This window comes from Oncorhynchus mykiss, chromosome 13 (assembly GCF_057628025.1).
Source record: "Oncorhynchus mykiss isolate SJ-2025 chromosome 13, ASM5762802v1, whole genome shotgun sequence".
NCBI classification, from domain to species: Eukaryota; Metazoa; Chordata; class Actinopteri; order Salmoniformes; family Salmonidae; genus Oncorhynchus; species Oncorhynchus mykiss.
The window spans coordinates 36,123,152-36,151,014 of NC_143034.1; the positions used below are offsets into that span (position 1 = coordinate 36,123,152).

Here is a 27,863-nt window from a genome sequence, read left to right on the forward strand (position 1 = left end):
ATTGATTCAATATGAATGTGGTTGTATCCCATGTAGAGATGGAAGGACATACCTTGAATGAAGCGGGTGGCATCTTGGGAGGAACCTATGCTCGTCTCTTTCCCCCCAGGGATCCCCTCTAAGACGGGCCTGCCTTTATTTAGCTCCAAGGCCATGTCCTCTGCTGGGGTAAGGTCAGCCTTTGGTGACCCACCACCCGTGCCTTGTCTGTGGGTATTCTTTTTCACTGCTAAAACAGTACAGACAATGTGTGAGCAGGCACCTTCTGGGTACAATATATGCTTGTGCTTTGTTAAATATTAGTCAGGGACCATACCATTCTGCAGAATGTTCTTGTATTTGATTTTGACCTGCTGCCATGTCCGTTTTGGCCCGTTCATGTTTAATCTACACACACACACACACACACACACACACACACACACACTTAATGGAGTCACACTGCAAAAAATTACTTGGTATTTTTGTCTTGTTTTCAGTAAAAATATCAAAAATTTTATCATAGCTTTATACAGTGTGATGGAGTTACTTTACACAATTTCACTCATATCTGCAGTGCATTTCAATAAAAAAAATTAACCGTTTCATAATTACAGTACAACTGCATTTTTGGAGATGTGAATTAAATATTTGAATTGTAATTGTGATGTTTCAGCGGAGCGGTGAGTGTGTAATTGTGCACTACTTACGCATTCAGGCGGTCTGCAATACTTTGCCACGCTTTTTCTCTTTGCTTTATCACTGTGGCGGTGTTGCCTTTCTTCTTAATTATATCTTTTACCTCCTCGTATGCCTCCATGAGGATTTGTGCTTCCGACGGGGAAAAGTACGCGGCTCTAGTTGCCATGGTAAATCAGTTAATCTGTGATCTGTGGCGGGGTCTATTTGAGTGAGCCGTGAGCGCGCACCTATCCAGGATTGGTTTCACCTGGCTTAATGAATCCGTGTCTGCTCATCCTGGCTTGGTCTTTGTGCAACCAATTAAGCCTGGACGCACATGTTTTGGCTTCATTGAGCTCAGCTGAGTCATTTATCCCGGATGTCTTAATTCTACTTTTGTGCAACAGGCCCCTGGCCAGATAAAGCAAAGCAGTGTGACAAAAACAACACACGTGGGATAAACAAAAGCACAGTCAATAACACAACAGAAAATGTATATACAGTGTGTGCAAATGGAGTAAGGAGGTAAGGCAATAAATAGGTCATAGTGGCGAAATAATTACAATTTAGCAATTAAACACTGGCGTGATAGATGTGCAGAAGATGAATGTAGAGATACTGGGGGCAAAGGAGCAAAAATAAATAATACGGGGATGAGGTAGTTGGGTGTGGCTATGTACAGATGGGCTGTGTGCAGGTGCAATGATCGGTAAGCTGCTCTGACAGCTGATGCTTAAAGTTAGTGAGGGAGATATACACTGCTCAAAAAAATAAAGGGAACACTAAAATAATACATCCTAGATCTGAATGAATGAAATATTATTATTAAATACTTTTTTCTTTACATAGTTGAATATGCTGACAACAAAATCACACAAAAATTATCAATGGAAATCAAATTTATCAACCCATGGAGGTCTGGATTTGCAGTCACACTCAAAATTAAAGTGGAAAACCACACTACAGGCTGATCTAACTTTGATGTAATGTCCTTAAAACAAGTCAAAATGAGTCTCAGTAGTGTGTGTGAGAGAGAATAAAGTAGACGGCATCTTGCATCTATTCCTTTGAAGTTGTTATGCTGATTGATGTCTAGGGACCTGGTTGAACTGGGGGGGGGGGGGGGGGGGGTGTTTGAAAGATTATGACCCCACACCCCCAGTTTTATTGCCCTTATGGTTGCTATCTATGAAGCAGGAATGTACGGGGTATTGGCTGTGGAAGACGCATTATAAATAAGTCCAGAACAAGACATGCGACCCCAGAACAGTAAACAAGATTTTTTTAATAAAGCCCAGAATATTAAACATAAAAATATGTCTCCTAGGCCAATTCTCGGGGTGCTATGCAGCTCATGTCATGAACCCAATGACAAAAGCCTGGAGGATGTTTTGCGTGAGGCCCCAGAATGTTTTATAGGAGTTTTGGGTACGAGTGAGGGACATATGTCTTACATATACCAACCTGAGGAATCTACGGTTAAGATATTCACAGACAGCGGCCCCAATCCCCTTTATCGGGCAGAACCCGGGAGTTTTTTTCCAGCGCTAAGGATGAGAGAATGGCTTAAGATAAGACTTGTGCTGTGTCAAATTGAACAGGCCCTGAGCTCTTCAAGTTTACCCGGATATGCGTTGGAAGAACTGGTCTGCGGACGAAGTGATCCGATGGCCCTAAGAATCGCTTCAATGGCATATACCCCTGACTCCAAAGTGACAATTTTAGCATGTGAACAATTTGATAGTGCAAATGCGACAAAAACTGTCAGTTCATATGTATTTTCCAAAGCATGCAAGGATGTAAACTTTGTTATGCCTGTGTTCAGTTTTAAATGGCGCGATTATCATATTTTCAGAACACTGATGAATAAGCTGGACAGTCTTTTCCAGTCTTTTCCAAAATCGTGAACAATTACGGCGATGAGACAATCACAGGATTCACAAACCAGAAGGAGGATCATTCCCTGGAGTGAAAACGTACGGAGCTTTGAGGGAGCGGGCAAGCGTCTTTGCGATGGTGAATTGGAAACGGATAATGGTCAGGGCTAACCAGCCCCTTTATCTGTAAGAAATAGTTTTAAAAAACACGGTATCTCTTATTTTACCCAATGGCGAAGCAGATCTTGAACAATTTATTGCACTGCTTGAACGCCTTGTTCAGTCAAATTTAGCCGTCATAGCAGATCGGACCCTCGAGCTTGTAGTGCAAATAATACGGCAACCCCAGGGTGGTGGTGGTCAGAGAAGGAAGCTTGATATCCTAATGCAGTCAGAAATCATAAGCAATAAAAGGGCCTACCTCATAAACGTTCACAATCCAGGTAATAAGCTATGCTTTGCAATAGGCCTAGCGCATTTACTCAACCCTGGATGTACTGATCTGATGGCATTGCAAAAGGCTAGAGAGCTCCAAACGGCCGAGAGTCTCGGTAGCCTAGTGGCAGGGTAGCCTAGTGGTTAGAGCATTGGACTAGTAACTGAAAGGTTGCAAGTTCATATCCCCGAGCTGACAAGGTACAAACCCCTGGAGTTATACAACTATTGCATCGGCATGCATGAAAACCTATCGTACACACTATCTGCCTACATTATCTATAGCAATCCCCTCGCCTGACAACTACCGACGCCATTTCAAGTCATACTCTAGTGGGTCCATTCAATGGTTGGAGTATTTGTCCCAGGATAAAGACATTTTTATTCAACATGCTTTGAATCGGGGGGAGAAGGCGTTTGGCTCTTACCATGTAGATGGGATACACCCAGATTGACGGGGTTGAGACCGTGTAGGAGTACAACGGTTGTTTCTTCCATGGTTGTAAATCTTGCTTTGTGCCCCAGGCCCTATGTGTCCTAACCCAAAATACTTTTGGGGAAATGTACCAAGACTTTCAAGACAAATTGGATTCTTTACAGGCTACTTACGGGCTAAAAGTGGAGGTTTTGTGGGAGCACGAATGGGCCGCCCTCAAAAAGTCTGATCCTCATGTTCAAGCCTTCCTTTCCAGCTTTCCAACACCAGAACCCCTGGAACCACGACAGGCCTTGTATGGAGGCCGCACCAATGCTTTGACCTTGCGGTATGTAGCGCAACCCGACGAGACAATAGGATATGTAGATTTTACATCCCTTTATCCTCATGTAATGAGTTCCTCATGCTATCCTATGGGGCATCCGGAAATTATTCATCGCGATTTTGACTTACCTCAAAACTATTTTGGTCTGATCAAAGCAACTGTCTACCCTCCTAGGGGTTTGTTTATACCTGTGTTGCCTTACAGGGGCCATCAAGGAAAACTTTTCTTTCCCCTTTGTCGCACCTGCAGTGAAAACAAACAGCAAACCCCATGTAATCACTCAGATCAAGAAAGAGCCCTGACAGGGGTTTGGGTCACAGTTGAATTCTCTAAGGCTTTAGAGATGGGGTATCGTGTGGCCAAAATCTTTGAAGTGTGGAACTTTTCCAGGAAATCAGACACTCTTTTTAAAGAGTACATCAAGACCTTCTTGAGATGCAAGCAAATGGCTTCAGGCTATCCTGCATCGGTCACAGATCAAGAGAGCAAAGACAGGTACATTCAAGACTATCATGACAGAGAAGGCATACTTCTTGACCCTGACAGAATAGAGGTCAACAAAACCAAACGAAATGTGTCGAAATTGTACTTAAATTCGCTTTGGGGCAAAATATCGTATAGATGTAATATGCTAACAACGTCAATTATTAAAGACCCCAAATAATTTTGGGAATTTGTTTTTCGGCCCAATACGAAATTTCAAATTTTTCATTCTTGAGTCAAGACATTGCCCTGGTGCAATGGCGACGTAACAAGAAGTGGGTTCTACCCCCGGGTAATGTAAATGTGTTTCTTGCAGCATTTACCACAGCCTATGGCCGACTTGAACCGTACACGCTCATGGAGCAGCTTCACAGGCGGGTTCTTTACCGCGACACAGACTCTGTGGTCTATGTAAGCAAACAGGGGGATTGGAGCCCCCACTCAGCAACTATCTGGGTGGCTTAACGAGTGAACTCGAAGAGGGTGACCATATCACAGAATGGTCCTCCTGTGGTCCCAAAAGCTATGCTTTTAGGACTAAAAATAATCACGTGGTGTTGAAAGCCAAAGGCGTGACTCAAAACCATGAAAATGCCCTGCGTGTAAACTTGGATTCAATCACACGCTTGGTCGAGGGGTTCATAAATGACAGGAAAAGTGACTTGGAGATTTTGAGCTCCTACAAAAAAATTGTTAGGGACAAAAAGGGCTTCCATCTAAGGAATGCCCCATTTACTAAAAGATTCAGTGTAGTCTATGACAAGAGACTGCTTTTGCCTGACGGGACCACATTGCCCTTTGGCTACTGACTTATGCTACAAGCCGCAGTGTGTCTTAAAGCTTAAGATATAATGACTGCTGTAGAAGGTTTTGACCCCCGGTTGCAACTACCATTTTTAGCCTTAATCGCAGGGCCGTCTAATAGTGGTAAAACTTGTTTTGTAAAAATTATTTTAGAGAATTCTGATCATGTGTCATCTCAAAAGCCTGATAATGTTGTGTGGTGTTATTCTTGTTATCAACCTCTGTATGATGAATTGTTGAAGACAATAAAAATCTAGTTTGTTGAAGGAATACCTGAATCCCTGTCTGATGACGAACCTCTCCCTCCTCATAAAAACAATCTGCTGGTTTTGGACGATATGCTATTTGCAGGTAGCGAACATCCCAAAATTGCCCAAGCTTTTACCCAATATACTCATCATAGAAACCTATCCGTGCTTTACTTGGTGCAGAATGTGTTTCACCAAGGTGAACCAGGTGAAGCCGCACCATCAGTTTGAACAGCAATTACATGGTTTTGTTAAAAAATCCTAGAGACAAACTACAAATAAACACTCTAGCTCAGCAGATGTACCCGGGAAGGAAATCCTACTTTATGGAGAGCTATGAGGACGCTACCAAAGCACCATTTTCTTATTTAATCGTGGATTTAAAAGCAAATACTCCAGAACACCTGAGGCTACGAACAGGTCTGTTCCCGTGGGAGTGGCCGGCTGCGTACATTCCTAAAAAGTAACCGCTATGTCTCTGCGTTTAAAAAGAAACCTGCCCCTCTTGAGAAGCCTAGTTGGGGCTACAGCTAATGAACGGAAGGCCATCTTGGGTCACTGTTCTTCAGATCTCATATTATCCCTATGTGAGATTGCTTTGAATCTTCTCAAAGGACACATTCCATTCACCCTGACCCAATTGAAAAAATTAAAGAGACAAAAGACCGCGATCAAACTCTTTGCCAATAAAAGAGCCAGTCTTCAAAAGAAAAGACAAAGCATACAACAGTCTGGCGGTTTTATTCTACCTTTACTAAGTATAGCCGTGCCCTTCATCACCAGCCTTATCGCTGCCAGACGTGGGGGTTGAACACAGAGGGTGATGGCCAATAAAATGTATCAGGTGCCACAACAAGATTTGGATAGACTTAAAAAAAACAAGTGCAGGGTCCTGAAAATATCAGACAAACAGCGGAAAATGATGGCCACCATAGGTCAAGTCTCACAGTTTGCCGATGACCTCTGCTACTGGGCCAGCTCCGAATGTCCTCAACTTGCTGCAAAAAAAATCCAGAAGTCTATTGAAATGATCGAGACATGGTCTAACATGTGGCGAGTAAAATTGAACCCACAAAAGACCCAATGTGTCCTCTTCTCAAGAAGCACCAGCAAAAAAAACAGGAAACCCATAGATCTCAAACTCTACGGTGAAACAATAAAAGTAGAAAAAGAAGCAAAATTCCTTGGAGTCACCTTCCAGAAGAACATGCACTGGACAATCCATATAGCGAACATAGAGAGAGAGGGACGAAAAAGACTAAACCACCTAAAAACGATGTGCGGAAGAAAATATGGAGCCTCACCTCAGACAGTGCTGAAGGTCTATATCAGCTACATCCGATCCCTCTTTGAATACGCCCGACCAGCCTGGATAACAGCTTCATAACAGGTCCTTTATTTAGTCTGCGCTTGTGGACTGCCCTGTTCAATTCAAACCACAGGTTTTCAATGGAGTTCAAGTCCGGAAATAAATTTGTAAAATTAGTAAATTAGGATTTACCGAAGACCGAGATGGACATTGGAAATGTTGATTTTGTGCCCAATTAACCATTTCTTTATGGATGTTGATGTGTCTTGCTGGAAGATCCACTTATGGCCAAGTTTCAGCCTCCTAGCAGAGAGGTAACCAGGTTTTGGGCTAAAATATCCTGGTTGTTTGATTTTCACTAATCTTTATCAAGGGTATCAATAAGTAGGTGCTTATTTTGATATCTAATTATTTCTAAATCTGAACTAATCAAACAACACTTGTTGCTCTTTGCTCATATTATTATAACATTCATATTTAATGGAGAGGAAAAACATGTTTACCTAAACTGCTTTATAATATTATAATTAATTGAAGAAGAAAAAAAGTTAATATGATAATATATATATATATAATATAATGAAGGATAAAAAAAAAGTTTAGTCAGACCACTTGAATGAGAGTATCTCTTGTCACATTGATTACAGCTATATGGCTTCTCTCCTGTGTGTGTTCTCTGGTGTGATATCAGGCTACTTGAATGAGTAAAACTCATCCCACATTGATCACAGCTGTAAGGCTTCTCTCCTGTGTGTTCTCGCTGGTGTTTTTTAAGATCTGATGAAGATTTGCAAAGTTTCCCACAGTCAGAGCAGCAGTGAGGTTCCTTTCCTGTGGGTCTTTGACGGCGTTTCTTGAGGTGTCCTGATGTGGAGAGACTCTTCTCTGCCTTGTCAGCTACATGATGTTGCCGAGGCTCCCCAGAGGATCCACGATAGTCCCGTCTCTCTCCTGTGTGAATGTCAAAGTCAGACAGTCAATATAGTGAATGTTTTAAAAAATACATATACACAAAATTTGACAAACGTCTTCTAAGTCTTGTTTTAGTTTGATTTTGGTCCACCAGCCACTGTAGCAAGCAGATGAGAGAAAATACCAGCCACTGTAGCAGGCAGATGAGAGAAAATACCAGCCACTGTAGCAGGCAGATGAGAGAAAATACATGCCACTGATTTTTTACCAGCCCAAATATTGTTTTGCCATGAATGATTACACAAAAAATCACAACAACAAGAAAACGAATGAGCAGCTTGGCAATGTTTGTAAAACAAGAAATGTAAGCATGAAGTAATGTGGTATATTGCTCAATGTAATGACATTTTTGTGACCCGAGTCTTTTAACCAATGTGTTAAAATAATACATTTAGATTGTTACGGATACAGGTATCCTGTGTGTGTGTGTGTATCCTATGTTCTTTTCTCTCCTTCTCCCCTCACAGGTGAAAATCATCACTCCCCAATCAGTCACCAATCAATCATCAATCAGAAGACACACCTCCTCCTGTTTCCTACCCAAACACAGTTCCTTTCCCTTGGTTTAAAAACCCTGTCAGTTGTTTGCTCTAGAGCTCAATCGCTCTGTAAATGCCATGTCTGTAGAGCTCTATGGTTCACGCTCTCCTACTATGTCGCTCTATCTTGCGCTCTTTTGTTTGAGCACCTCTGTATCACCTTGTCACCTGTTAGTATTGTTTTTGGTTATGGTGTTTGAGTGTTTGTTTAATGGTGGGGAAACAAGACAAGTCACCCATGGGCATACACTACCTGTAGGTAAACTTTGTTAACACTAACTAGAACTGGGCGGACCACCCACTGTATTCTTGGTTAGTTAGTTAGCTGTTGTTGAAATAGGCTCGTCTACCTTAGGGGTGTTTTTGAATATTTATCATTTCTTTCCTTGGGTCCAGCTCAGCCCCTTTTCCTGCCCCCCCCCCCCCCCCCCCCCCATTACCGTGTGTTTTCTAATAAACCATGTTTGACGGTAATTTAGTTGTCTGTGGTTATTTTGTTCTCACTTTTACTTCTTCACTATTATAATTTGCATGAGTTATGTTACGGGTCTCGTTCCCATCTCCCCTAGACTGTCGGGCCAAAAGGGATTTGTAACATTGATACAATAGTAATGATGAACAGTTGTACAAGTGAACATCAAGAATCAACAAAGTGCCTCCATATCACTACACACCACACTGTCCTGCCAGATAAACTGCTGACGTATTATTATAGTTCAGAGCTCTACGTTGACATGTGTTCCTGAGATTATATACTGAACAAAAATATAAACACAACATGGAAAGTGTTAATCCCATGTTTCATGCGGGATCATCTGAAGAGAATTTCTGTCTGTAATAATGCCCTTTTGTGGGGAAAAACTCAGTCCGATTGGCTGGGCCTGCCAGCGCACCTGCCCAGTCTTGAAATCTGTGGATTGGGGCCTAAGTTATTTCAATTGACTTCTATGAACTGTAAATCAGTAAAATCTTTGAAATTGTTGCGTTTATATTTTTGTTCAGTATAGTTAGAAGCTGGACAATTCCACAGTAACCGAATTACACTCTGATATTTCACTTTAAAATGTATGCAAAATAAAAAACATTGGTGCTTTAAAACCACGTTTGTGTACAGGTCGCAGTCACAAATGAGAACTTGTTCTCAACTAGCCTACCTGGTTAAATAAAGGTGAAATAAAAAAAATAAAAACATCAGTTGTACAACTGCAGGGTTTGTGGCCCCATTATTAAATTAGTATTTACTGGTGTTAATCTGACCTGTCTCCTCCTCTCCTTCCTCATTCACTCCAAAAACTGCATCCTCCTCTTTCTCTGCCTCCTTTTCTTTTACTGTAACATCCTCCTCCTCTTTCACTCTGAACGAATCTTCCTTCTTTCACTGAAACGTCTTTCTCTTCTTTCACTAACAGCCTCACCCTCTACTTCTTCCTTTACAGTGACTTCCCCCTCTTTCACAACAATGTTCAGCCCCAGAGCTTCTTTCTCCGTCCAGCAGACCGCATCTTTAACAGGAGGAGAGTAGTTTAGGGTGCTCATGGTTGGGGATAATAGCTAACGTTAGCTAGCATTAGTGTGGTGCTAGGCTAATTTATCAAGCCAACTAAGTTAGCTGACTAACAACTTAAATATGAATTGAAAAGTAGATACGATATAATTATGTTGATTACACAGTGGCTATACACCGACACAGTCCAAAGAACGTCAATGTTTCGGCTGTTTTGCAGCTCATTCACCAAGCAAGCTACTGAGGTGTCTGACTTGTTGTTGAAGAAGCGTATGTGGATTCTTTGAATATATGAAAATATGATGAATTGTATGTGTGTGTATAATGATTACTAAACATTTGAAGTTATACTGGGAATATAATTAGATACAATTTAAACAACCCATATGTAGACGAACGTAGGTTTTGAGTTGGTATCTTTAATGGATAATTTGATAAAGATGAGGTTTAAGCATTATTAAACAGTCTACAAAGTCTGGGCAGTTGTCTCAAACTGGTGGGAGTGTGTCCACTTTAGGGTAAATTACCCTAACGACGTAACTATAAAGTGCTTCTTGGATTTTTATCAGCCCGGGTACAACATTTGAAATAAAACTGCCTTAAGTCCTGGGGGGGGGGGGGTCTTCCCATGATGAGAGGAGTTGCTATATTTATTGAATAAACCTTTTTCCATAAAGATAGAGTGAACCAAATTGGCTGACTAGCTGTTGATGTTGAAGGGTCCCGTCCACTAGATTATACATCACAGTGGCAGAATCACCTGAAAGCCATCTGCTGACTGGAGTTGGTATCGCAGTTGAGAAAATACTTTCAGACAAAAAGCGACTGCCCCTAAAACCCAACGACTCCCTTTGAAAACAGGCGATGTGCCATCAGAAACATTAAAAATGTACTACAAAGTGTAGCTAAATAGAATAACTTTGGTCATACTCACTCAGCACATGACGTCCAAGGAGGTCGAATTAATGGGCGATATCAGGTCTGTCGGTTGTGGCTGCTATTTCGCCCCAAAATAGTCATCCTAAATTGGGCTGTGTATAACCATGTAAATGTCTCTCAGACAAGGTGACTTTTATCAATATACACTCTAAAAAGTAAAGGTTCCTGGAGTATCCTGTAGGGGTTCTTCAAATTGAAACTGTGGGGTAACCCCTAAAAGATATTTGAAGAACCTTTTGTGAGAACCCCTATAAGTTCTTTGAAGATCCCCTTATCATGGTTCCTCAAATAACCTTTTGGGGTTCATTTTTTTACTCCCTGTCCTCCCTCCATCATAAAAACATATTATAATAATATTGACAATACTGACTTAAAAATTAATTGTTTATTTAGTGGCACCACAAATGTGAATTAATATTTACAAAACAACTTACCAACATTTCTGCAGACATGTCAGACCATATTAAATAATACATTTACTTTGTATAGTGCTTTCCATGACATTTAAAAAAAAATAATAATAATGACGTACAATAAAACATACATTAAAAATGAATCATAGGTAAACTAACAATATTGTAGACTTGATGCTAAATACAGATTTTTTCAGCTTTAGTGTGTATATCATATTCACTTAGTTGTGTTAGGAAGTTTGTCTTTATGACCGGCCCTGGTAACTTCACCCCAACTTCTCTTCTCCCCAGAACACAGTAACTTAACAACATAAGTGTTTTTCTGACATTTTGGGGAAATTTAAGGAAAAAAAAAAAAATACAGCCGTAGCAGAGCCCCAAGTCCATGGGGACGTCCTCGAGGGCGTGGATGTTCTCCCCATCAAAGGCCAGCGGGATTTCACTCTCATGGTGAAATGGATTTCCGCCGATGTGCAGTAAAGGAGTGAAGAGCGGTGAAATCTGTGTCAACAAAAGTAAGAAAAGATTAATACACAAACAATTAACAAAGAACAGAACAAATGTTCAGCTGTAGTTATATATAAGCATGCACACTTATGTTTATGAAGAAACAGATGATTGGTGCATAGGCATACCTTTTCACGGACATAAAGTCCACTCGGGTCCTCATTGAAGAGGTTGGGCAAGAGCAGAATCGCTGCTGTGGTCTCCAGTCCTAGTAAAGTAAAGCAATGATCTTACTACACTTGCTAATTTTATTACAAAATACATTAGAGAAAGGGAAGGAATAAGAGCAAGTACCTCTTCTGTGTTGTCCTTCAGGGACTGTCAAAATAGCAGGATGATGTCCTCACCCCTGCCTCGCCTCTCTACCTCTGATAGTCCTTGAATTATCTTTTTGTCTATATCCATTCCATGGACTTGATTCATTTCTGAGAAGATCTGAAAAAGATAATTTGCACACATTTGTATGTTAATAGATTTCAGTTTGTATTGACCGCTAGGTTAAATGTACACTTCAAATGCAGCTGTCCTACAACAGATCTGTACCCTGTATCTTTTATACTTCCGGCGCCGACAGAGATGGCCGCCTCGCTTCGCGTTCCTAGGAAACTATGCAGTTTTTTGTTTTTTTACGTGTTATTTCTTACATTAGTACCCCAGGTCATCTTAGGTTTCATTACATACAGTCGAGAAGAACTACTGAATATAAGATCAGCGTCAACTCACCATCAGTACGACCAAGAATATGTTTTTCGCGACGCGGATCCTGTGTTCTGCCTTACAAACAGGACAACGGAGCGGATCCCATGCAGCGACCCAAAAAAACGACTCTGAAAAAGAGGGAAACGAGGCGGTCTTCTGGTCAGACTCCGGAGACGGGCACACCGTGCACCACTCCCTAGCATTCTTCTTGCCAATGTCCAGTCTCTTGACAACAAGGTTGATGAAATCGGAGCACGGGTAGCATTCCAGAGGGACATCAGAGACTGTAACGTTCTTTGTTTCACGGAAACGTGGCTCACTGGAGAGACGCTATCCGAGGCGGTGCAGCCAACGGGTTTCTCCACGCATCGCGCAGACAGAAACAAACATCTTTCTGGTAAGAAGAGGGGCGGGGGCGTATGCCTTATGGCTAACGTGACATGGTGTGATGAAAGAAACATACAGGAACTCAAATCCTTCTGTTCACCTGATTTAGAATTCCTCACAATCAAATGTAGACCGCATTATCTACCAAGAGAATTCTCTTCGATTATAATCACAGCCGTATATATCCCCCCCCCAAGCAGACACATCGATTGCTCTGAATGAACTTTATTTGACTCTTTGCAAACTGGAAACCATTTATCCGGAGGCTGCATTCATTGTAGCTGGGGATTTTAACAAGGTTAATCTGAAAACAAGACTCCCTAAATTTTATCAGCATATCGATTGCGCAACCAGGGGTGGAAAGACCTTGGATCATTTTTACTCTAACTTCCGCGACGCATATAAGGCCCTGCCCCGCCCCCCTTTCGGAAAAGCTGACCACGACTCCATTTTGTTGATCCCTGCCTACAGACAGAAACTAAAACAAGAGGCTCCCACGCTGAGGTCTGTCCAACGCTGGTCCGACCAAGCTGACTCCACACTCCAAGACTGCTTCCATCACGTGGACTGGGACATGTTTTGTATTGCGTCAGACAACAACATTGACGAATACGCTGATTCGGTGTGCGAGTTCAATAGAACGTGCGTTGAAGATGTCGTTCCCATAGCAACGATTAAAACATTCCCTAACCAGAAACCGTGGATTGATGGCAGCATTCGCGTGAAACTGAAAGCGCGAACCACTGCTTTTAATCAGGGCAAGGTGTCTGGTAAAATGACCGAATACAAACAGTGCAGCTATTCCCTCCGCAAGGCTATCAAACAAGCTAAGCGTCAGTACAGAGACAAAGTAGAATCTCAATTCAACGGCTCAGACACAAGAGGCATGTGGCAGGGTCTACAGTCAATCACGGACTACAGGAAGAAATCCAGCCCAGTCACAGACCAGGATGTCCTGCTCCCAGGCAGACTAAATAACTTTTTTGCCCGCTTTGAGGACAATACAGTGCCACTGACACGGCCTGCAACGAAAACATGCGGTCTCTCCTTCACTGCAGCCGAGGTGAGTAAGACATTTAAACGTGTTAACCCTCGCAAGGCTGCAGGCCCAGACGGCATCCCCAGCCGCGCCCTCAGAGTATGCGCAGACCAGCTGGCCGGTGTGTTTACGGACATATTCAATCAATCCCTATACCAGTCTGCTGTTCCCACATGCTTCAAGAGGGCCACCATTGTTCCTGTTCCCAAAAAAGCTAAGGTAACTGAGCTAAACGACTACCGCCCCGTAGCACTCACTTCCGTCATCATGAAGTGCTTTGAGAGACTAGTCAAGGACCATATCACCTCCACCCTACCTGACACCCTAGACCCACTCCAATTTGCTTACCGCCCAAATAGGTCCACAGACGATGCAATCTCAACCACACTGCACACTGCCCTAACCCATCTGGACAAGAGGAATACCTATGTGAGAATGCTGTTCATTGACTACAGCTCGGCATTCAACACCATAGTACCCTCCAAGCTCGTCATCAAGCTCGAGACCCTGGGTCTCGACCCCGCCCTGTGCAACTGGGTACTGGACTTCCTGACGGGCCGCCCCCAGGTGGTGAGGGTAGGCAACAACATCTCCTCCCCGCTGATCCTCAACACTGGGGCCCCACAAGGGTGCGTTCTGAGCCCTCTCCTGTACTCCCTGTTCACCCACGACTGCGTGGCCACGCACGCCTCCAACTCAATCATCAAGTTTGCGGACGACACAACAGTGGTAGGCTTGATTACCAACAACGACGAGACGGCCTACAGGGAGGAGGTGAGGGCCCTCGGAGTGTGGTGTCAGGAAAATAACCTCACACTCAACATCAACAAAACTAAGGAGATGATTGTGGACTTCAGGAAACAGCAGAGGGAACACCCCCCTATCCACATCGATGGAACAGTAGTGGAGAGGGTAGCAAGTTTTAAGTTCCTCGGCATACACATCACAGACAAACTGAATTGGTCCACTCACACAGACAGCATTGTGAAGAAGGCGCAGCAGCGCCTCTTCAACCTCAGGAGGCTGAAGAAATTCGGCTTGTCACCAAAAGCACTCACAAACTTCTACAGATGCACAATCGAGAGCATCCTGGCGGGCTGTATCACCGCCTGGTACGGCAACTGCTCCGCCCTCAACCGTAAGGCTCTCCAGAGGGTAGTGAGGTCTGCACAACGCATCACCGGGGGCAAACTACCTGCCCTCCAGGACACCTACACCACCCGATGTCACAGGAAAGCCATAAAGATCATCAAGGACATCAACCACGCGAGCCACTGCCTGTTCACCCCGCTATCATCCAGAATGCGAGGTCAGTACAGGTGCATCAAAGCTGGGACCGAGAGACTGAAAAACAGCTTCTATCTCAAGGCCATCAGACTGTTAAACAGCCACCACTAACATTGAGTGGCTGCTGCCAACACACTGACACTGACTCAACTCCAGCCACTTTAATAATGGGAATTGATGGGAAATGATGTAAATATATCACTAGCCACTTTAAACAATGCTACCTTATATAATGTTACTTACCCTACATTATTCATCTCATATGCATACGTATATACTGTACTCTATACCATCGACTGTATCCTTCTGTAATACATGTATCACTAGCCACTTTAACTATGCCACTTTGTTTACATACTCATCTCATATGTATATACTGTACTCGATACCATCTACTGTATCTTGCCTATGCTGCTCTGTACCATCACTCATTCATATATCCTTATGTACATATTCTTTATCCCCTTACACTGTGTACAAGACAGTAGTTTTGGAATTGTTAGTTAGATTACTTGTTGGTTATTACTGCATTGTCGGAACTAGAAGCACAAGCATTTCGCTACTCTCGCATTAACATCTGCTAACCATGTGTATGTGACAAATAAAATTTGATTTCTTCTTGATCCCAATTGAATGCAAAATAGAAGAACATATTGGAGAAAGCACTAGCCAATACAGTACTGCCATACAGTAACAGAAGTGCCATACAGGCCTAATATCACATTTCAATATATCTTTGTACACACATTGTTCAATTTATTAACAGGCTGACTTGAAAGATTATATGCAACATTTTTCTGTGTGGCAATACTGTGTTTGGATTCTGAAGGGCATTTATACAAAAGAGGATAGTCTAGACACTGTATTAATACCATTACGCATTTGAATCCCATCTACAGCTACCATCTAAGCTATTAATTTCCCTCCAATATGGGACGTAGATGTAACGTTTCCAAAATGGGATAGTATTGTCCATGTAACGTTTCCAAAATGGGATAGTATTGTCCATGTAACGTTTCCAAAACGGGATAGTATTGTCCATGTAACGTTTCCAAATTGGGATAGTATTGTCCATGTAACGTTTCCAAAACGGGATAGTATTGTCCATGTAACGTTTCCAAAATGGGATAGTATTGTACATGTAACGTTTCCAAAATGGAATAGTATTGTACATGTAACGTTTCCAAAACGGGATAGTATTGTACATGTAACGTTTCCAAAACGGGATAGTATTGTACATGTAACGTTTCCAAAACGGGATAGTATTGTACATGTAACGTTTCCAAAACGGGATAGTATTGTACATGTAACGTTTCCAAAACGGGATAGTATTGTACATGTAACGTTTCCAAAACGGGATAGTATTGTACATGTAACGTTTCCAAAACGGGATAGTATTGTACATGTAACGTTTCCAAAACGGGATAGTATTGTACATGTAACGTTTCCAAAACGGGATAGTATTGTCCATGTAACGTTTCCAAAACGGGATAGTATTGTACATGTAACGTTTCCAAAACGGGATAGTATTGTACATGTAACGTTTCCAAAATGGAATAGTATTGTACATGTAACGTTTCCAAAATGGGATAGTATTGTACATGTAACGTTTCCAAAACGGGATAGTATTGTACATGTAACGTTTCCAAAACGGGATAGTATTGTACATGTAACGTTTCCAAAATGGGATAGTATTGTACATGTAACGTTTCCAAAATGGAATAGTATTGTACATGTAACGTTTCCAAAACGGGATAGTATTGTACATGTAACGTTTCCAAAATAGGATAGTATTGTACATGTAACGTTATGCCCCCATGTGAGTTGATAGTATCGCATGCTGTAGCAGGCTATATAAAGAGGAAGACCTCCATTGACGATTCAGTTCGTTGTAACATCTCGTCTGGACAGGTCACCGTCGTTACTTAGTTAGCTAGCTAGTTAGTTAGTTCATTATCACAAAAGTGAGAACTGCTCTAGATTGGAAACTTACGTTAATGAGAGTGTAAAGCCATGTTGGCTTTATGGAAACGATATACATTATATGGGAAATAATATAGTTGGGGGAAATAATCCAAATCTAGTTGTGCCTAGTTAGGACATAACGTTATCTAGCTAGATAACGGTACTGTACTGTAGCTCATACAACTCCGACGGTCAAACCCGGCTTTCTAATATTTATGGTAATTAACTATAGTAACGTCATGGAAGATATTCACAGAAAACCATAATTGTCTTCATTATTCATTATTAGTATGTTATATTATATTGTTATATATAAATTATTTCAAGACATATTCAGAGCCAAACATCAACCCAATTTAACCTTTTAACTTGTTGTCGCATCCAAAATTGTCACCATCGTTTTCAGTTGTAATTGTGAAGTTCCCGGAAGAAGTCCAGCAACAACGGAGGTTCCTCGATGAACCCACCTTCTAACAAGTTCTTTGAAGAACCTTTTGGGTCTGTTTTTCATTGACCAAAAACCCTACGGTTCTTAGGGGATCTGAGAACAACTCCAGTTGAACCCTTTACTTTTAGAGTTGACCTCGGCTCTATTTACTCTCAGATTCAAAACATGATGATTAGCATCAATGATCAAGTCAGCTGCTGCTGTTCCAATACAGTATGAGGTGAGACGTTGAACTGCTGTTGAACCGGGCAGTCAGTCATTCATTCTGTACTATGAGTCTGATCAATCATTGTTGGTATTGAAAAAGCCTACTGCACATAGTGGTCAAAATTCTAACCAATAAGGAGAGACTGACATTTCTTCAAACAATCAACCTTTATTTGATAAGAATTGCAATAATGTAGCTGGTCAGCCCTACACTCTGAGGTGGAAGGCCGAGAGCTCGATGACACAAGGAGTTCAGAAGCCTTATATAGTCAAACTATCTTGTGCATATAGAAAACACTTGATCTTGGTATGTGTACATGTGTGGAGAACGAGACACAGACTAACTGTGAATTGGTCGTCTGTAGCAACAGCTAGTTATTCTAGTCTTCTAGTGAGGTGTCAAAACAACAGGAAATCACTCTAGACACAGTTCCTCTGAAGTAGATCAACGGTTCCCCGAATTGGGGAAAGCAAGCGCCTCGGCCTCTCTGCCCAGAGGGTTTGTCTAGAGCTAGTCTGGAGATAAATCAGACCCAGCCTGAACTGTGTGATGTAGTAGAGTTGTAGTCTCCAACAGGCCAATATTCTACATAGTTTAGCGCATAAAACGTAATTAACTACACTGACCACAATCCATTGCGTGCCTACTTGACTTGTCTGTGTTTCTTTTACACCTGCTATGAAAAAGAGACAGAAGAATACACGATGGTCAATGCAATCAGGGATCCTTGGGTCATCCCTACCCTAACCTTAATCATTTTAAATGTCAACTAAAATGGGCTGGGGACGTCCCAAGGATGTGTCTCTACCTGAAAATACACAATCTAAGTGATTGATAGTTGGTATTCAGCAGTCATAAAGCCTTATTTACTTTAATGAACAACTAAATTTTATCAGACAGCATAGACAGCAGCTCTCCACTTTATTGACTGACTGATCCATTCATCCTTCCATCCCTCCTCAGCCTTCCTCTCCTCTGAAGACCCAGTGAGGATGGAGCTCAGTTAGAGAGCTGTTGAGGGACTGGTTAGGAAGAACACTTCTACAGCCAGAGAGGTGAGATGTCACACGTGGTTTAGATGGTAAATATGTCCCCTTAGCGGTTCATCACGTAAGCAAAAGGGAAAATGTTCCATCATCTATGTTTATTTACATTCGTGCAAATTGTCCACTGATATTGGTGTAATTTCTCACCCCTATTGGCTGTATGAAAGTTAATTTCCCCTCAGGCACACATTTATTTGATATTATGAAGGTAATTTGTGTAGAATGTACTTTTCCCCACATCTCTTTACATTGCTTATTTATATTCAGTGGCCAGACTCAAATTCCGAACACAATGCCCATCCTGGTAGATCTGAACCTAATGCAGCTTGGGGTGATCAGTTGACAGAAGTCACATTTAGGTGCCAGGTGTAACTGAGGCCATAGATGCTCCATATCCATTACTTTGAATGTTATATATAACATGACTAAATGTGTTTCTTTCTGTGTTGCAGGGACAGTCAAGAAATGGAACAGCAAGGCGACAGAACATGACATAAGCAGAGCTGTGGGAGTCCACCTCAAGCCCCTGGTAGAGCCGGGGGTGGTGTTTACCACTCCACCACGCCTTCAGCAGGGTTGAAAAGTGATACTGTTTTTCTAAGAGGGACCTTAGAAAGTTATTTTTGATACTGTCTCAAAACTAACTAAAAAGCAGCATTCCCCAAGTGAGGATGGCTTTCACTTCAGCAGTAAAAATTCATGAACTTCTTTGAGGAAAAGCTCATGATCATTAGAAAGCAAATTACGGACTCCTCTTTAAATCTGCATATTCCTCCAAAACTCAGCTGTCCTGTGTCTGCACAACTCTGCCAGGACTTAGGATCAAGAGAGACAATTAAGTGTTTTAGTACTATATCTCTTGACACTGATGAAAATAATCATGGCCTCTAAACCTTCAAGCTGCATACTGGACCCTATTCCAACTAAACTGAAAGAGCTGCTTCCTGTGCTTGGCCCTCCTATGTTGAACATAATAAACAGCTCTCTATCCACCGGATGTGTACCAAACTCACTAAAAGTGGCAGTAATAAAGCCAAACCTTGACCCAGAAAATATAAAAAACTATCGGCTTATATCGAATCTTCCATTCCTCTCAAACATTTTAGAAAAAGCTGCTGCGCAGCAACTCACTGCCTTCCTGAAGACAAACAATGTATATGAAATGCTTCAGTCTGGTTTTAGACCCCATCATAGCACTGAGACTGCACTTGTGAAGGTGGTAAATTACCTTTTAATGGTGTCAGACCGAGGCTCTGCATCTGTCCTCGTGCTCCTAGACCTTAGTGTTGCTTTTGATACCATCGATCACCACATTCTTTTGGAGAGATTGGAAACCCAAATTGGTCTATACGGACAAGTTCTGGCCTGGTTTAGATCTTATCTGTTGGAAAGATATCAGTTTGTCTCTGAATGGTTTGTCCTCTGCCAAATCAACTGTACATTTCGGAGTTCCTCAAGGTTCCATTTTAGGACCACTACTGTTTTCACTCTATATGTTACCTCTTGGGGATGTCATTCGAAAACAAAATGTTAACTTTCACTGCTATGCAGATGATGGATGATGAGGATGACACACAGCTGTACATTTCAATGAAACAAGGTGAAGCCCCAAAATTGCCCTCACCAGAAGCCTGTGTTTCAGACATAAGTAAGTGGATGGCTGAAAACGTTCTACTTTTAAACTCGGACAAAACAGAGATGCTCGTTCTAGGTCCCAAGAAACAAAGAGATCTTCTGTTGAATCTGACAATTAATCTTGATGGTTGTAAAGTCATCTTAAATAAAACTGTGAAGGATCTCGGCATTACTCTGGACCCTGATCTCTCTTTTGACGAACATATCAAGACTGTTTCAAGGACAGCTTTTTTCCATCTATGTAACATTTCAAAAATCTGAAACTTTCTGTCCAAAAATGATGCAGAAAAATGTATCCATGCTTTTGTTACTTCTAGGTTAGACTACTGCAACATGCTCTACTTTCCGGCTGCCCGGATAAAGCACTAAATAAACTTCAGTTAGTGCTAAACACGCCTGCTAGAATCCTGACTAGAACCAAATATTTGATGATATTACTCCAGTGCTAGCCTCCCTACACTGGCTTCCTGTTAAGGCAAGGGATGATTTCAAGGTTTTACTGCTAACCTACAAAGCATTACATGGGCTTGCTCCTACCTATCTTTCCGATTTGGTCCTGCCATACATACCTACGGTCACAAGACGCAGGCCTCCTAATTGTCCCTAGAATTTCTAAGCAAACAGCTGGAGGCAGGGCTTTCTCCTATAGAGCTTCATTTTTATGGAATGGTCTGCCTACCCATGTGAGAGACACAGACTCGGTTTCAACCTTTAAGTGTTTACTGAAGACATTTCTTCAGTGGGTCATATGATTGAGTGTAGTCTGGCCCATGAGTGTGAAGGTGAACAGAAAGGCTCTGGAGCAACGAACCGCCATTGCTGTCTCTGCCTGGCCGGTTCCCCTCTCTCCACTGGGATTCTCTGCAGCTAACCCTATTACAGGAGCTAAGTCACTGGCTCTATCATGCCGTCCCTAGGGGGGTGCGTCACTTGAGTGGATTGACTCACTGACGTGATCTTCCTGTCTGGGTTGGCGCCCTCCCTTGGGTTGTACCATGGCGGAGATCATTGTGGGCTATACTCGGCCTCGTCTCAGGATGGTAAGTTGGTTGTTGAAGATATCCCTCTAGTGGTGTGGGGGCTGTGCTTTGGCAAAGTGGGTGGGGTTATATCCTTCCTGTTTGGCCCTGTCCGGGGGTATCATCGGATGCCCCGCCACAGTGTCTCCTGACCCCTCCTGTCTCAGCCTCAAGTATTTATGCTGCAGTAGTTTATGTCGGGGGGCTAGGGTCAGTTTTTTATATCTGAAGTACTTCTCCTGTCTTATCCGGTGTCCTGTGTGAATGTCAGTATGCTCTCTCTAATTCTCTCTTTCTTTCTCTCTCTCGGAGGACCTGAGCCCAAGGACCATGCCTCAGGACTACCTGGCATGATGACCCCTTGCTGTCCCCAGTCCACCTGGCCGTGCTGCTGCTCCAGTTGACTGTTCACCTGTTGACCTGTTCACCGGACGTGCTACCTGTCCCAGACCTGCTGTTTTCAACTTTCTAGAGACAGCAGGAGCGGTAGAGATACTCTTAATGATCGGCTATGAAAAGCCAACTGACATTTACTCCTGAGGTGCTGCACCCTCGACAACAACTACTGTGATTATTATTATTTTACCATGCTGGTCATTTATGAACATTTGAACATCTTGGCCATGTTCTGTTATAATCTCCACCCGGCACAGCCAAAAGAGGACTGGCCACCCCTCATAGCCTGGTTCCTCTCTAGGTTTTGGCCTTTCTAGGGAGTTTTTCCTAGCCACCGTGCTTCTACACCTGCATTGCTTGCTGTTTGGGGTTTTAGGCTGGGTTTCTGTACAGCACTTTGAGATATCAGCTGATGTACAAAGGGCTACAAGATATCACAAAAGTGAGTACACCCTTCACATTTTTGTAAATATTTGAGTATATCTTTTCATGTGACAACACTGAAGAAATGACACTTGCTACAATGTAAAGTAGTGAGTGTACAGCTTGTATAACAGTGTACATTTGCTGTCCCCTCAAAATAACTCAACACATAGCCATTAATGTCTAAACCGCTGGCAACAAAAGTGAGTACACCCCTAAGTGAAAATGTCCAAATTGGGTCCAATTAGCCATTTTCCCTCCCCGGTGTCATGTGACTCGTTAGTGTTAAAAGGTCTCAGGTGTGAATGGGGAGCAGGTGTGTTAAATTTGGTGTCATCGCTCTCACATTCCTTCATACTGACTGGTCACTGGAAGTTCAACATGGCACCTCATGGCAAAGGACTCTGAGGATCCGAAAAAAATAATTGTTGCTTTCCATAAAGATGGCCTGGGCTATAAGAAGATTGCCAAGACCCTGAAACTGAGCTGCAGCACGGTGGCCAAGACCATACAGCGGTTTAACTGGACAGGTTCCACTCAGAATAGGCCTCGCCATGGTCGACCAAAGAAGTTGAGTGCACGTGCTCAGCGTCATATCCAGAGGTTGTCTTTGGGAAATAGACGTATGAGTGCTGCCAGCATTGCTGCAGAGGTTGAAGGGGTGGGGGGTCAGCCTGTCAGTGCTCAGACCATACGCCGTACACTGCATCAAATTGGTCTGCATGGCTGTCGTCCCAGAAGGAAGCCTCTTCTAAAGATGATGCACAAGAAAGCCCGCAAACAGTTTGCTGAAGACAAGCAGACTAAGGACATGGATTACTGGAACCATGTCCTGTGGTCTGACGAGACCAAGATAAACTTATTTGGTTCAGATGGTGTCAAGCGTGTGTGGCGGCAACCAGGTGAGGAGTACAAAGACAAGTGTGTCTTGCCTACAGTCAAGCATGCTGGTGGGAGTGTCATGGTCTGGGGCTGCATGAAGGCTGCCGGCACTGGGGAGTTACAGTTCATTGAGGGAACCATGAATGCCAAAATGTACTGTGACATACTGAAGCAGAGCATGATCCCCTCCCTTCGGAGACTGGGCCGCAGGGCAGTATTCCAACATGATACCCACCCCAAATACACCTCCGAGACGACAACTGCCTTGCTAAAGAAGCTGAGGGTAAAGGTGATGGACTGGCCAAGCATGTCTCCAGACCTAACCCCTATTAAGCATCTGTGGGGCATCCTCAAACGGAAGGTGGAGGAGTGCAAGGTCTCTAACATCCACCAGTGGAAGAGGACTCCAGTGGCAATCTGTGAAACTCTGGTGAACTCTATGCCCAAGAGGGTTAAGGCAGTGCTGGAAAATGATGGTGGCCACACAAAATATATAATATATATATATGATATATAATTTGGACATTTTCACTTAGGGGTGTACTCACTTTTGTTGCCAGCGGTTTAGACATTAACGGCTGTGTGTTGAGTTATTTTGAGGGGACAGCAAATTTATACTGTCATACAAGCTGTACACTCACTACTTTACATTGTAGCAAAGTGTCATTTCTTCAGTGTTGTCACATGAAAAGATATACTCAAATATTTACAGAAATGTGAGGGGTGTACTCACTTTTGTGATATACTGTATATAAATAAATTTGAACATGATATTAAATTCACGCCTCCCTGGAAGCCCCGCCTTCCACAGGTGATGAGCGTGAGGCTCGGGTTTCTTACTTAAATGTAATACCACTCTTCACCGACCCAGGAAGGAACTCTTATAACTCCCTTCAGGGGATCTGACCTGACCTCAACCCCTCCTTCGCCTAATCCACAGATGTCCATCCGCTTCCCCTATAGCAATCCTGTGATCTCCTCCCGTCCACCCAGCACATTCCACAGCCACTCTGTCTTTCTACAGATCTCACTCCTTTATATACTCTGTATCTGATCTATCATGTCTTTAATATCTCAATGTTCAAAGTTTAGCCCGATTCCAACAATAGTCATAAAGTTACACTCCCTTTCAGTCTGTCATCTTCAGTAAAACATACTATGGGAAAATACAATCATTCCCCATGCCGACCTAAACGAATACTAAATGAAACGGCCCCTGGCAGACCACCCAGACCTGACCCGGCAAGATGCGTCAGTTTTGTCAATCTATTTATTGTATTTTGTTTGAAACACTCCTGTCAATGTTGAGTAAGGACGCCCACCTGATTATGCATATAGTAGTAGGACTGGTCTACCTGGCCTGAGTGCAAATGTAGGCCTATAAATGTGCCTATTTGGGGATGTCTGATAGTATTTCTGATTGTCTTAACGCACCACCACTAATGAGTTCTGGAGCTTCTCAAAGTAATGCTTTATTCACCTCAAACAGCAAAAAAACAAAGTCTAATCAGAATCAATTGCAAATGAGAATAGTTCCTCAAAGTATGTGAAAAATATTTCCAGCTCTCGCCCTTTCGATAACCACTCGGCACGAAAGAGAAAAACGTAATGCGCTGATCCAGTGGAAATGTTAAAATACCTGATTACTTCTTATCCCTTTCACAAATTGCCTACAGCTGTGTCGGTTGAGAACTCACTGGCGCGGGAAACTGAGAGCAAGCTTCTGGGCCATCTTGAGTTTTGATACAATGTTTTCAAGTTTGTTGTAGACAGGCCATGTGCAGCAAATGTGATTTATATGATTTTTATTTTTTCAGGATATTTTCTACCTGCAGGCTGCAATGTTAATTTTTGAGCTTCATGTAGGTTATAAAATAAAAAAAACTTAGCAATGGCAATAAAAAAATATTTATAATTTCATTTAAATAGAATGTAGAGTAACCACAGAGAATGATGTTGAGATAAAGACTAATAATTATTATTACTATTATAAATGAAAGGAAACTGTTCCAATAAAATGTGGATATGAAAATCATAACTGGCACAAGATCAGTAGAAATGGTCAGATAAATTGACACACCAAAGGGAAAAGGTTGCTGACTGCTGGTGTAGCCTATTACCAGAAACTATAGGAGCATAACGACTGCTGGTGTAGCCTTTTACCAGAAACTATAGGAGCATAACATCATAATTTACAAAGGCCAGCAGCAGCTGATAAACAATGGCATAAGGGATCTGTAGAATGTATATAGGTTCGGAGCTTTTGTGAAATAGCATAGTTACAAATAGAAATCAAACTGGATGGACATCAGAAATAGAGGAAGGACTAAGAACAAACAAGAGAGAACTATTGTAAAGTAGATTGTGTCTGTAGATTGTGTATAAGATGTATGGATTGAAGGTAGAAGCAGAAGTGTTGATTAGTTTACTCCAATTGGGGGATCGGCGGAAGGGTTTGCAGGGAATTATAATAAAGGTATATTCTTTAAAAAAGTATGTATGTCTATACAGGTATGTGTATATATATGTGTATATATATATGCATGCGTGTATGGATATATATATTTACCCAAAAAATATGGGGGATTGGAAATGATGCAGACAATTACATTGGAAGCAATATTCTTTCCGCAATATTAAGCTGATCCACCCTCCAGAAAAAAAGAAAAAAAAAGAAAAAAAAAAGGCCAGCAACAGCGGGAGGAGTAGGCTAAGGAAGAGGTTTTTCTGATGGTTAGGCTCTCTTGTTTCAGAGGGGTGTCATCAATAGCCCATAATGACAACAGATAATAAACAGAAATACCTTATTTACATAAGTATTCAGACCCTTTGCTATGAGACTTGAAATTGCTTTCAGGTGCATCTTGTTTCCATTAATCATCCTTGAGATGTATCTACAACTTGTTCAGAGTCCACCTGTGGTAAATTCAGTTGATTGGATATGATTTGGAAGGCACACTCCTGTCAATATAACGTCCAACAGTTGACAGTGCATGTCAAGAGAAAAAAAACAAGAAATGAGGTCGAAGAAATTGTCCGTAGAGCTCCACGACAGGATTATGCCGAGGCACAGATCTGGGGAAGGGTACCAAAAATTCTGCAGCATTGAAGGTCCCCAAGAACACAGTGACCTTCATCATTTTTAAATGGAATACGCTTCCTAGAGCTGGTCACCCGGCCAAACTGAGGGATTGGAGGAGAAGGGCCTTGGTCAGGGAGGTGACCAAAAACCTGATGGTCACTCTGACAGAGCTCCAGAGTTCCTCTGTGGAGATGGGAAAACTTTTCAGAAGGATAACCATCTCTGCAGCACTCCAACAATCAGGCCTTTATGGTAGAGTGGCCAGACGGAAGCCACTCTTCAGAAAAAGACACATGACAGCCTGCTTGGAGTTTGCCAAAAGGAACCCAAAGGATGGATGGAATGGAAAAGGTTGCAGACTGCTGGTGTAGTCTATTACCAGAAACATTAGGAGCATAACATCAGAATTTACAAAGGCCCGCAGCAGCGGGAGGAGGAAGAGTTTTTTTTCCCTGGTGGTTAGGCTATCTTGATCTCTGGCTCCCGAGTCATTTGTGTGTCTTAATTATTTAATCAAACAGCGTGCTTAAAGCATCAGACCAGTTCAGTACATATAGTTGATTTAATTAAAACACATGGGGTGTGTCTATTTATGGAAAAATACACGCTATAACATTTCTACCAATCGGTTGGTAGAAAGAAAAGATGATTCTTGGTTGACCCATGATGGTTTTTAGTTGGGGCCCTAGTGCATTCATTAAGTTCAGACCGCTTCCCTTTTTATACATTTTGTTACGTTACTTATTCTAAATTAGATTTTTTTATAAGAATTAAATGAAAATGTTTTAGAAATGCTTGAGACTAAATTAAATCAATTAATCATGTTGAGGATATACAGTGTTTGTTTACATTTACTGAAAAACATTGGAGTAAAAAAAGCTTATATTTTGGGTTCTGATGGGGTACGACAGTTGACCTAAGCTCATGAAGCATTTAAGTGATTTCTTCAAGAATCAATGGGTACATATCATTAATGTATAAGTTCCTAAATGGATGTACCAACTGCTGATTGCCCCTTTAAGACTACATCTTGGGCTAATCTAATAGGAGATATTGAGGACTACAGTATTACAAGCATTGTCAGTGGATGCATTTGATCAATTGTTAACGTTTTGTTGATGGTCCACTCTTGATGTTCTTTCTACATGTTACAGTGTAGCTTCAGCCATTCCTACAGAACAACATTAAAGTGTAGAACCCCTTTACTGCATATTGGTTCAACGACTACAGAGACGGTACTTACTGGTGTTAAACAGATCTCCAACCTCCTCTTCTTCCTCCAATGTGACAGTGATCTCCCCCTCCTCCTCTTTCACACCAAAAACTGCATCCTCCTCTCCTTTTATTGTAACATCCTCCTCTTTAACTCTGAAAGCGTTTTCCTCTTCTTTCACTGAAACGTATTTCTCTTCTTCTTTCACTGTAACAGCCTCACCCTCTACTTGTTTTACTGTAACATACTCCTCCTCTTTCACAACAATGTTCTGCCACAGACACTTTCTCCGTCCAGCAGACCTCTTCTTTAACAGGAGGGGAGAGGTTTAGTGAACTCATGGTCGGGGATGTTAGCTAGCTATCATTAGCGACTAGGCTAGTGCTAACTAAACCAGACAGATACTATAGCTGACTATCACAAAATAACGTAATATTAAATAGGTTAACAAGTAGATACGACAGAAGTGTGTCTAAAACACAGTTGTTAATATACACCGAAAGCGTATAAATAGTTTGAATCTTTCGGCTATGTTGGCTAGCAAGCTACCAAGATGGTTGACGAGCTGTTTCTGAAGAACCGTCCACTAGATTATACGTCACGCTGGAAGCGTCGCCTGAAAGACTCACATCGCCGTCTGCTGACTGGATGGGAAACGCAGTTGAGGATCATATTTTATTTTC

General features: G+C 42.1%; 1 non-coding gene across 1 annotated transcript; it reads right to left on the reverse strand.

The window, feature by feature from the left end:
• Positions 1 to 52: 52 nt before the first annotated feature.
• LOC110485120 (uncharacterized) lies at positions 53 to 27,754 on the reverse strand. Its single transcript, XR_016485862.1, has 3 exons — positions 27,211 to 27,754; positions 317 to 7,528; positions 53 to 229 (listed from the first exon to the last, which is right to left on the reverse strand). It is a non-coding gene; the product is annotated as an uncharacterized LOC110485120 (transcript).
• Positions 27,755 to 27,863: the final 109 nt, after the last annotated feature.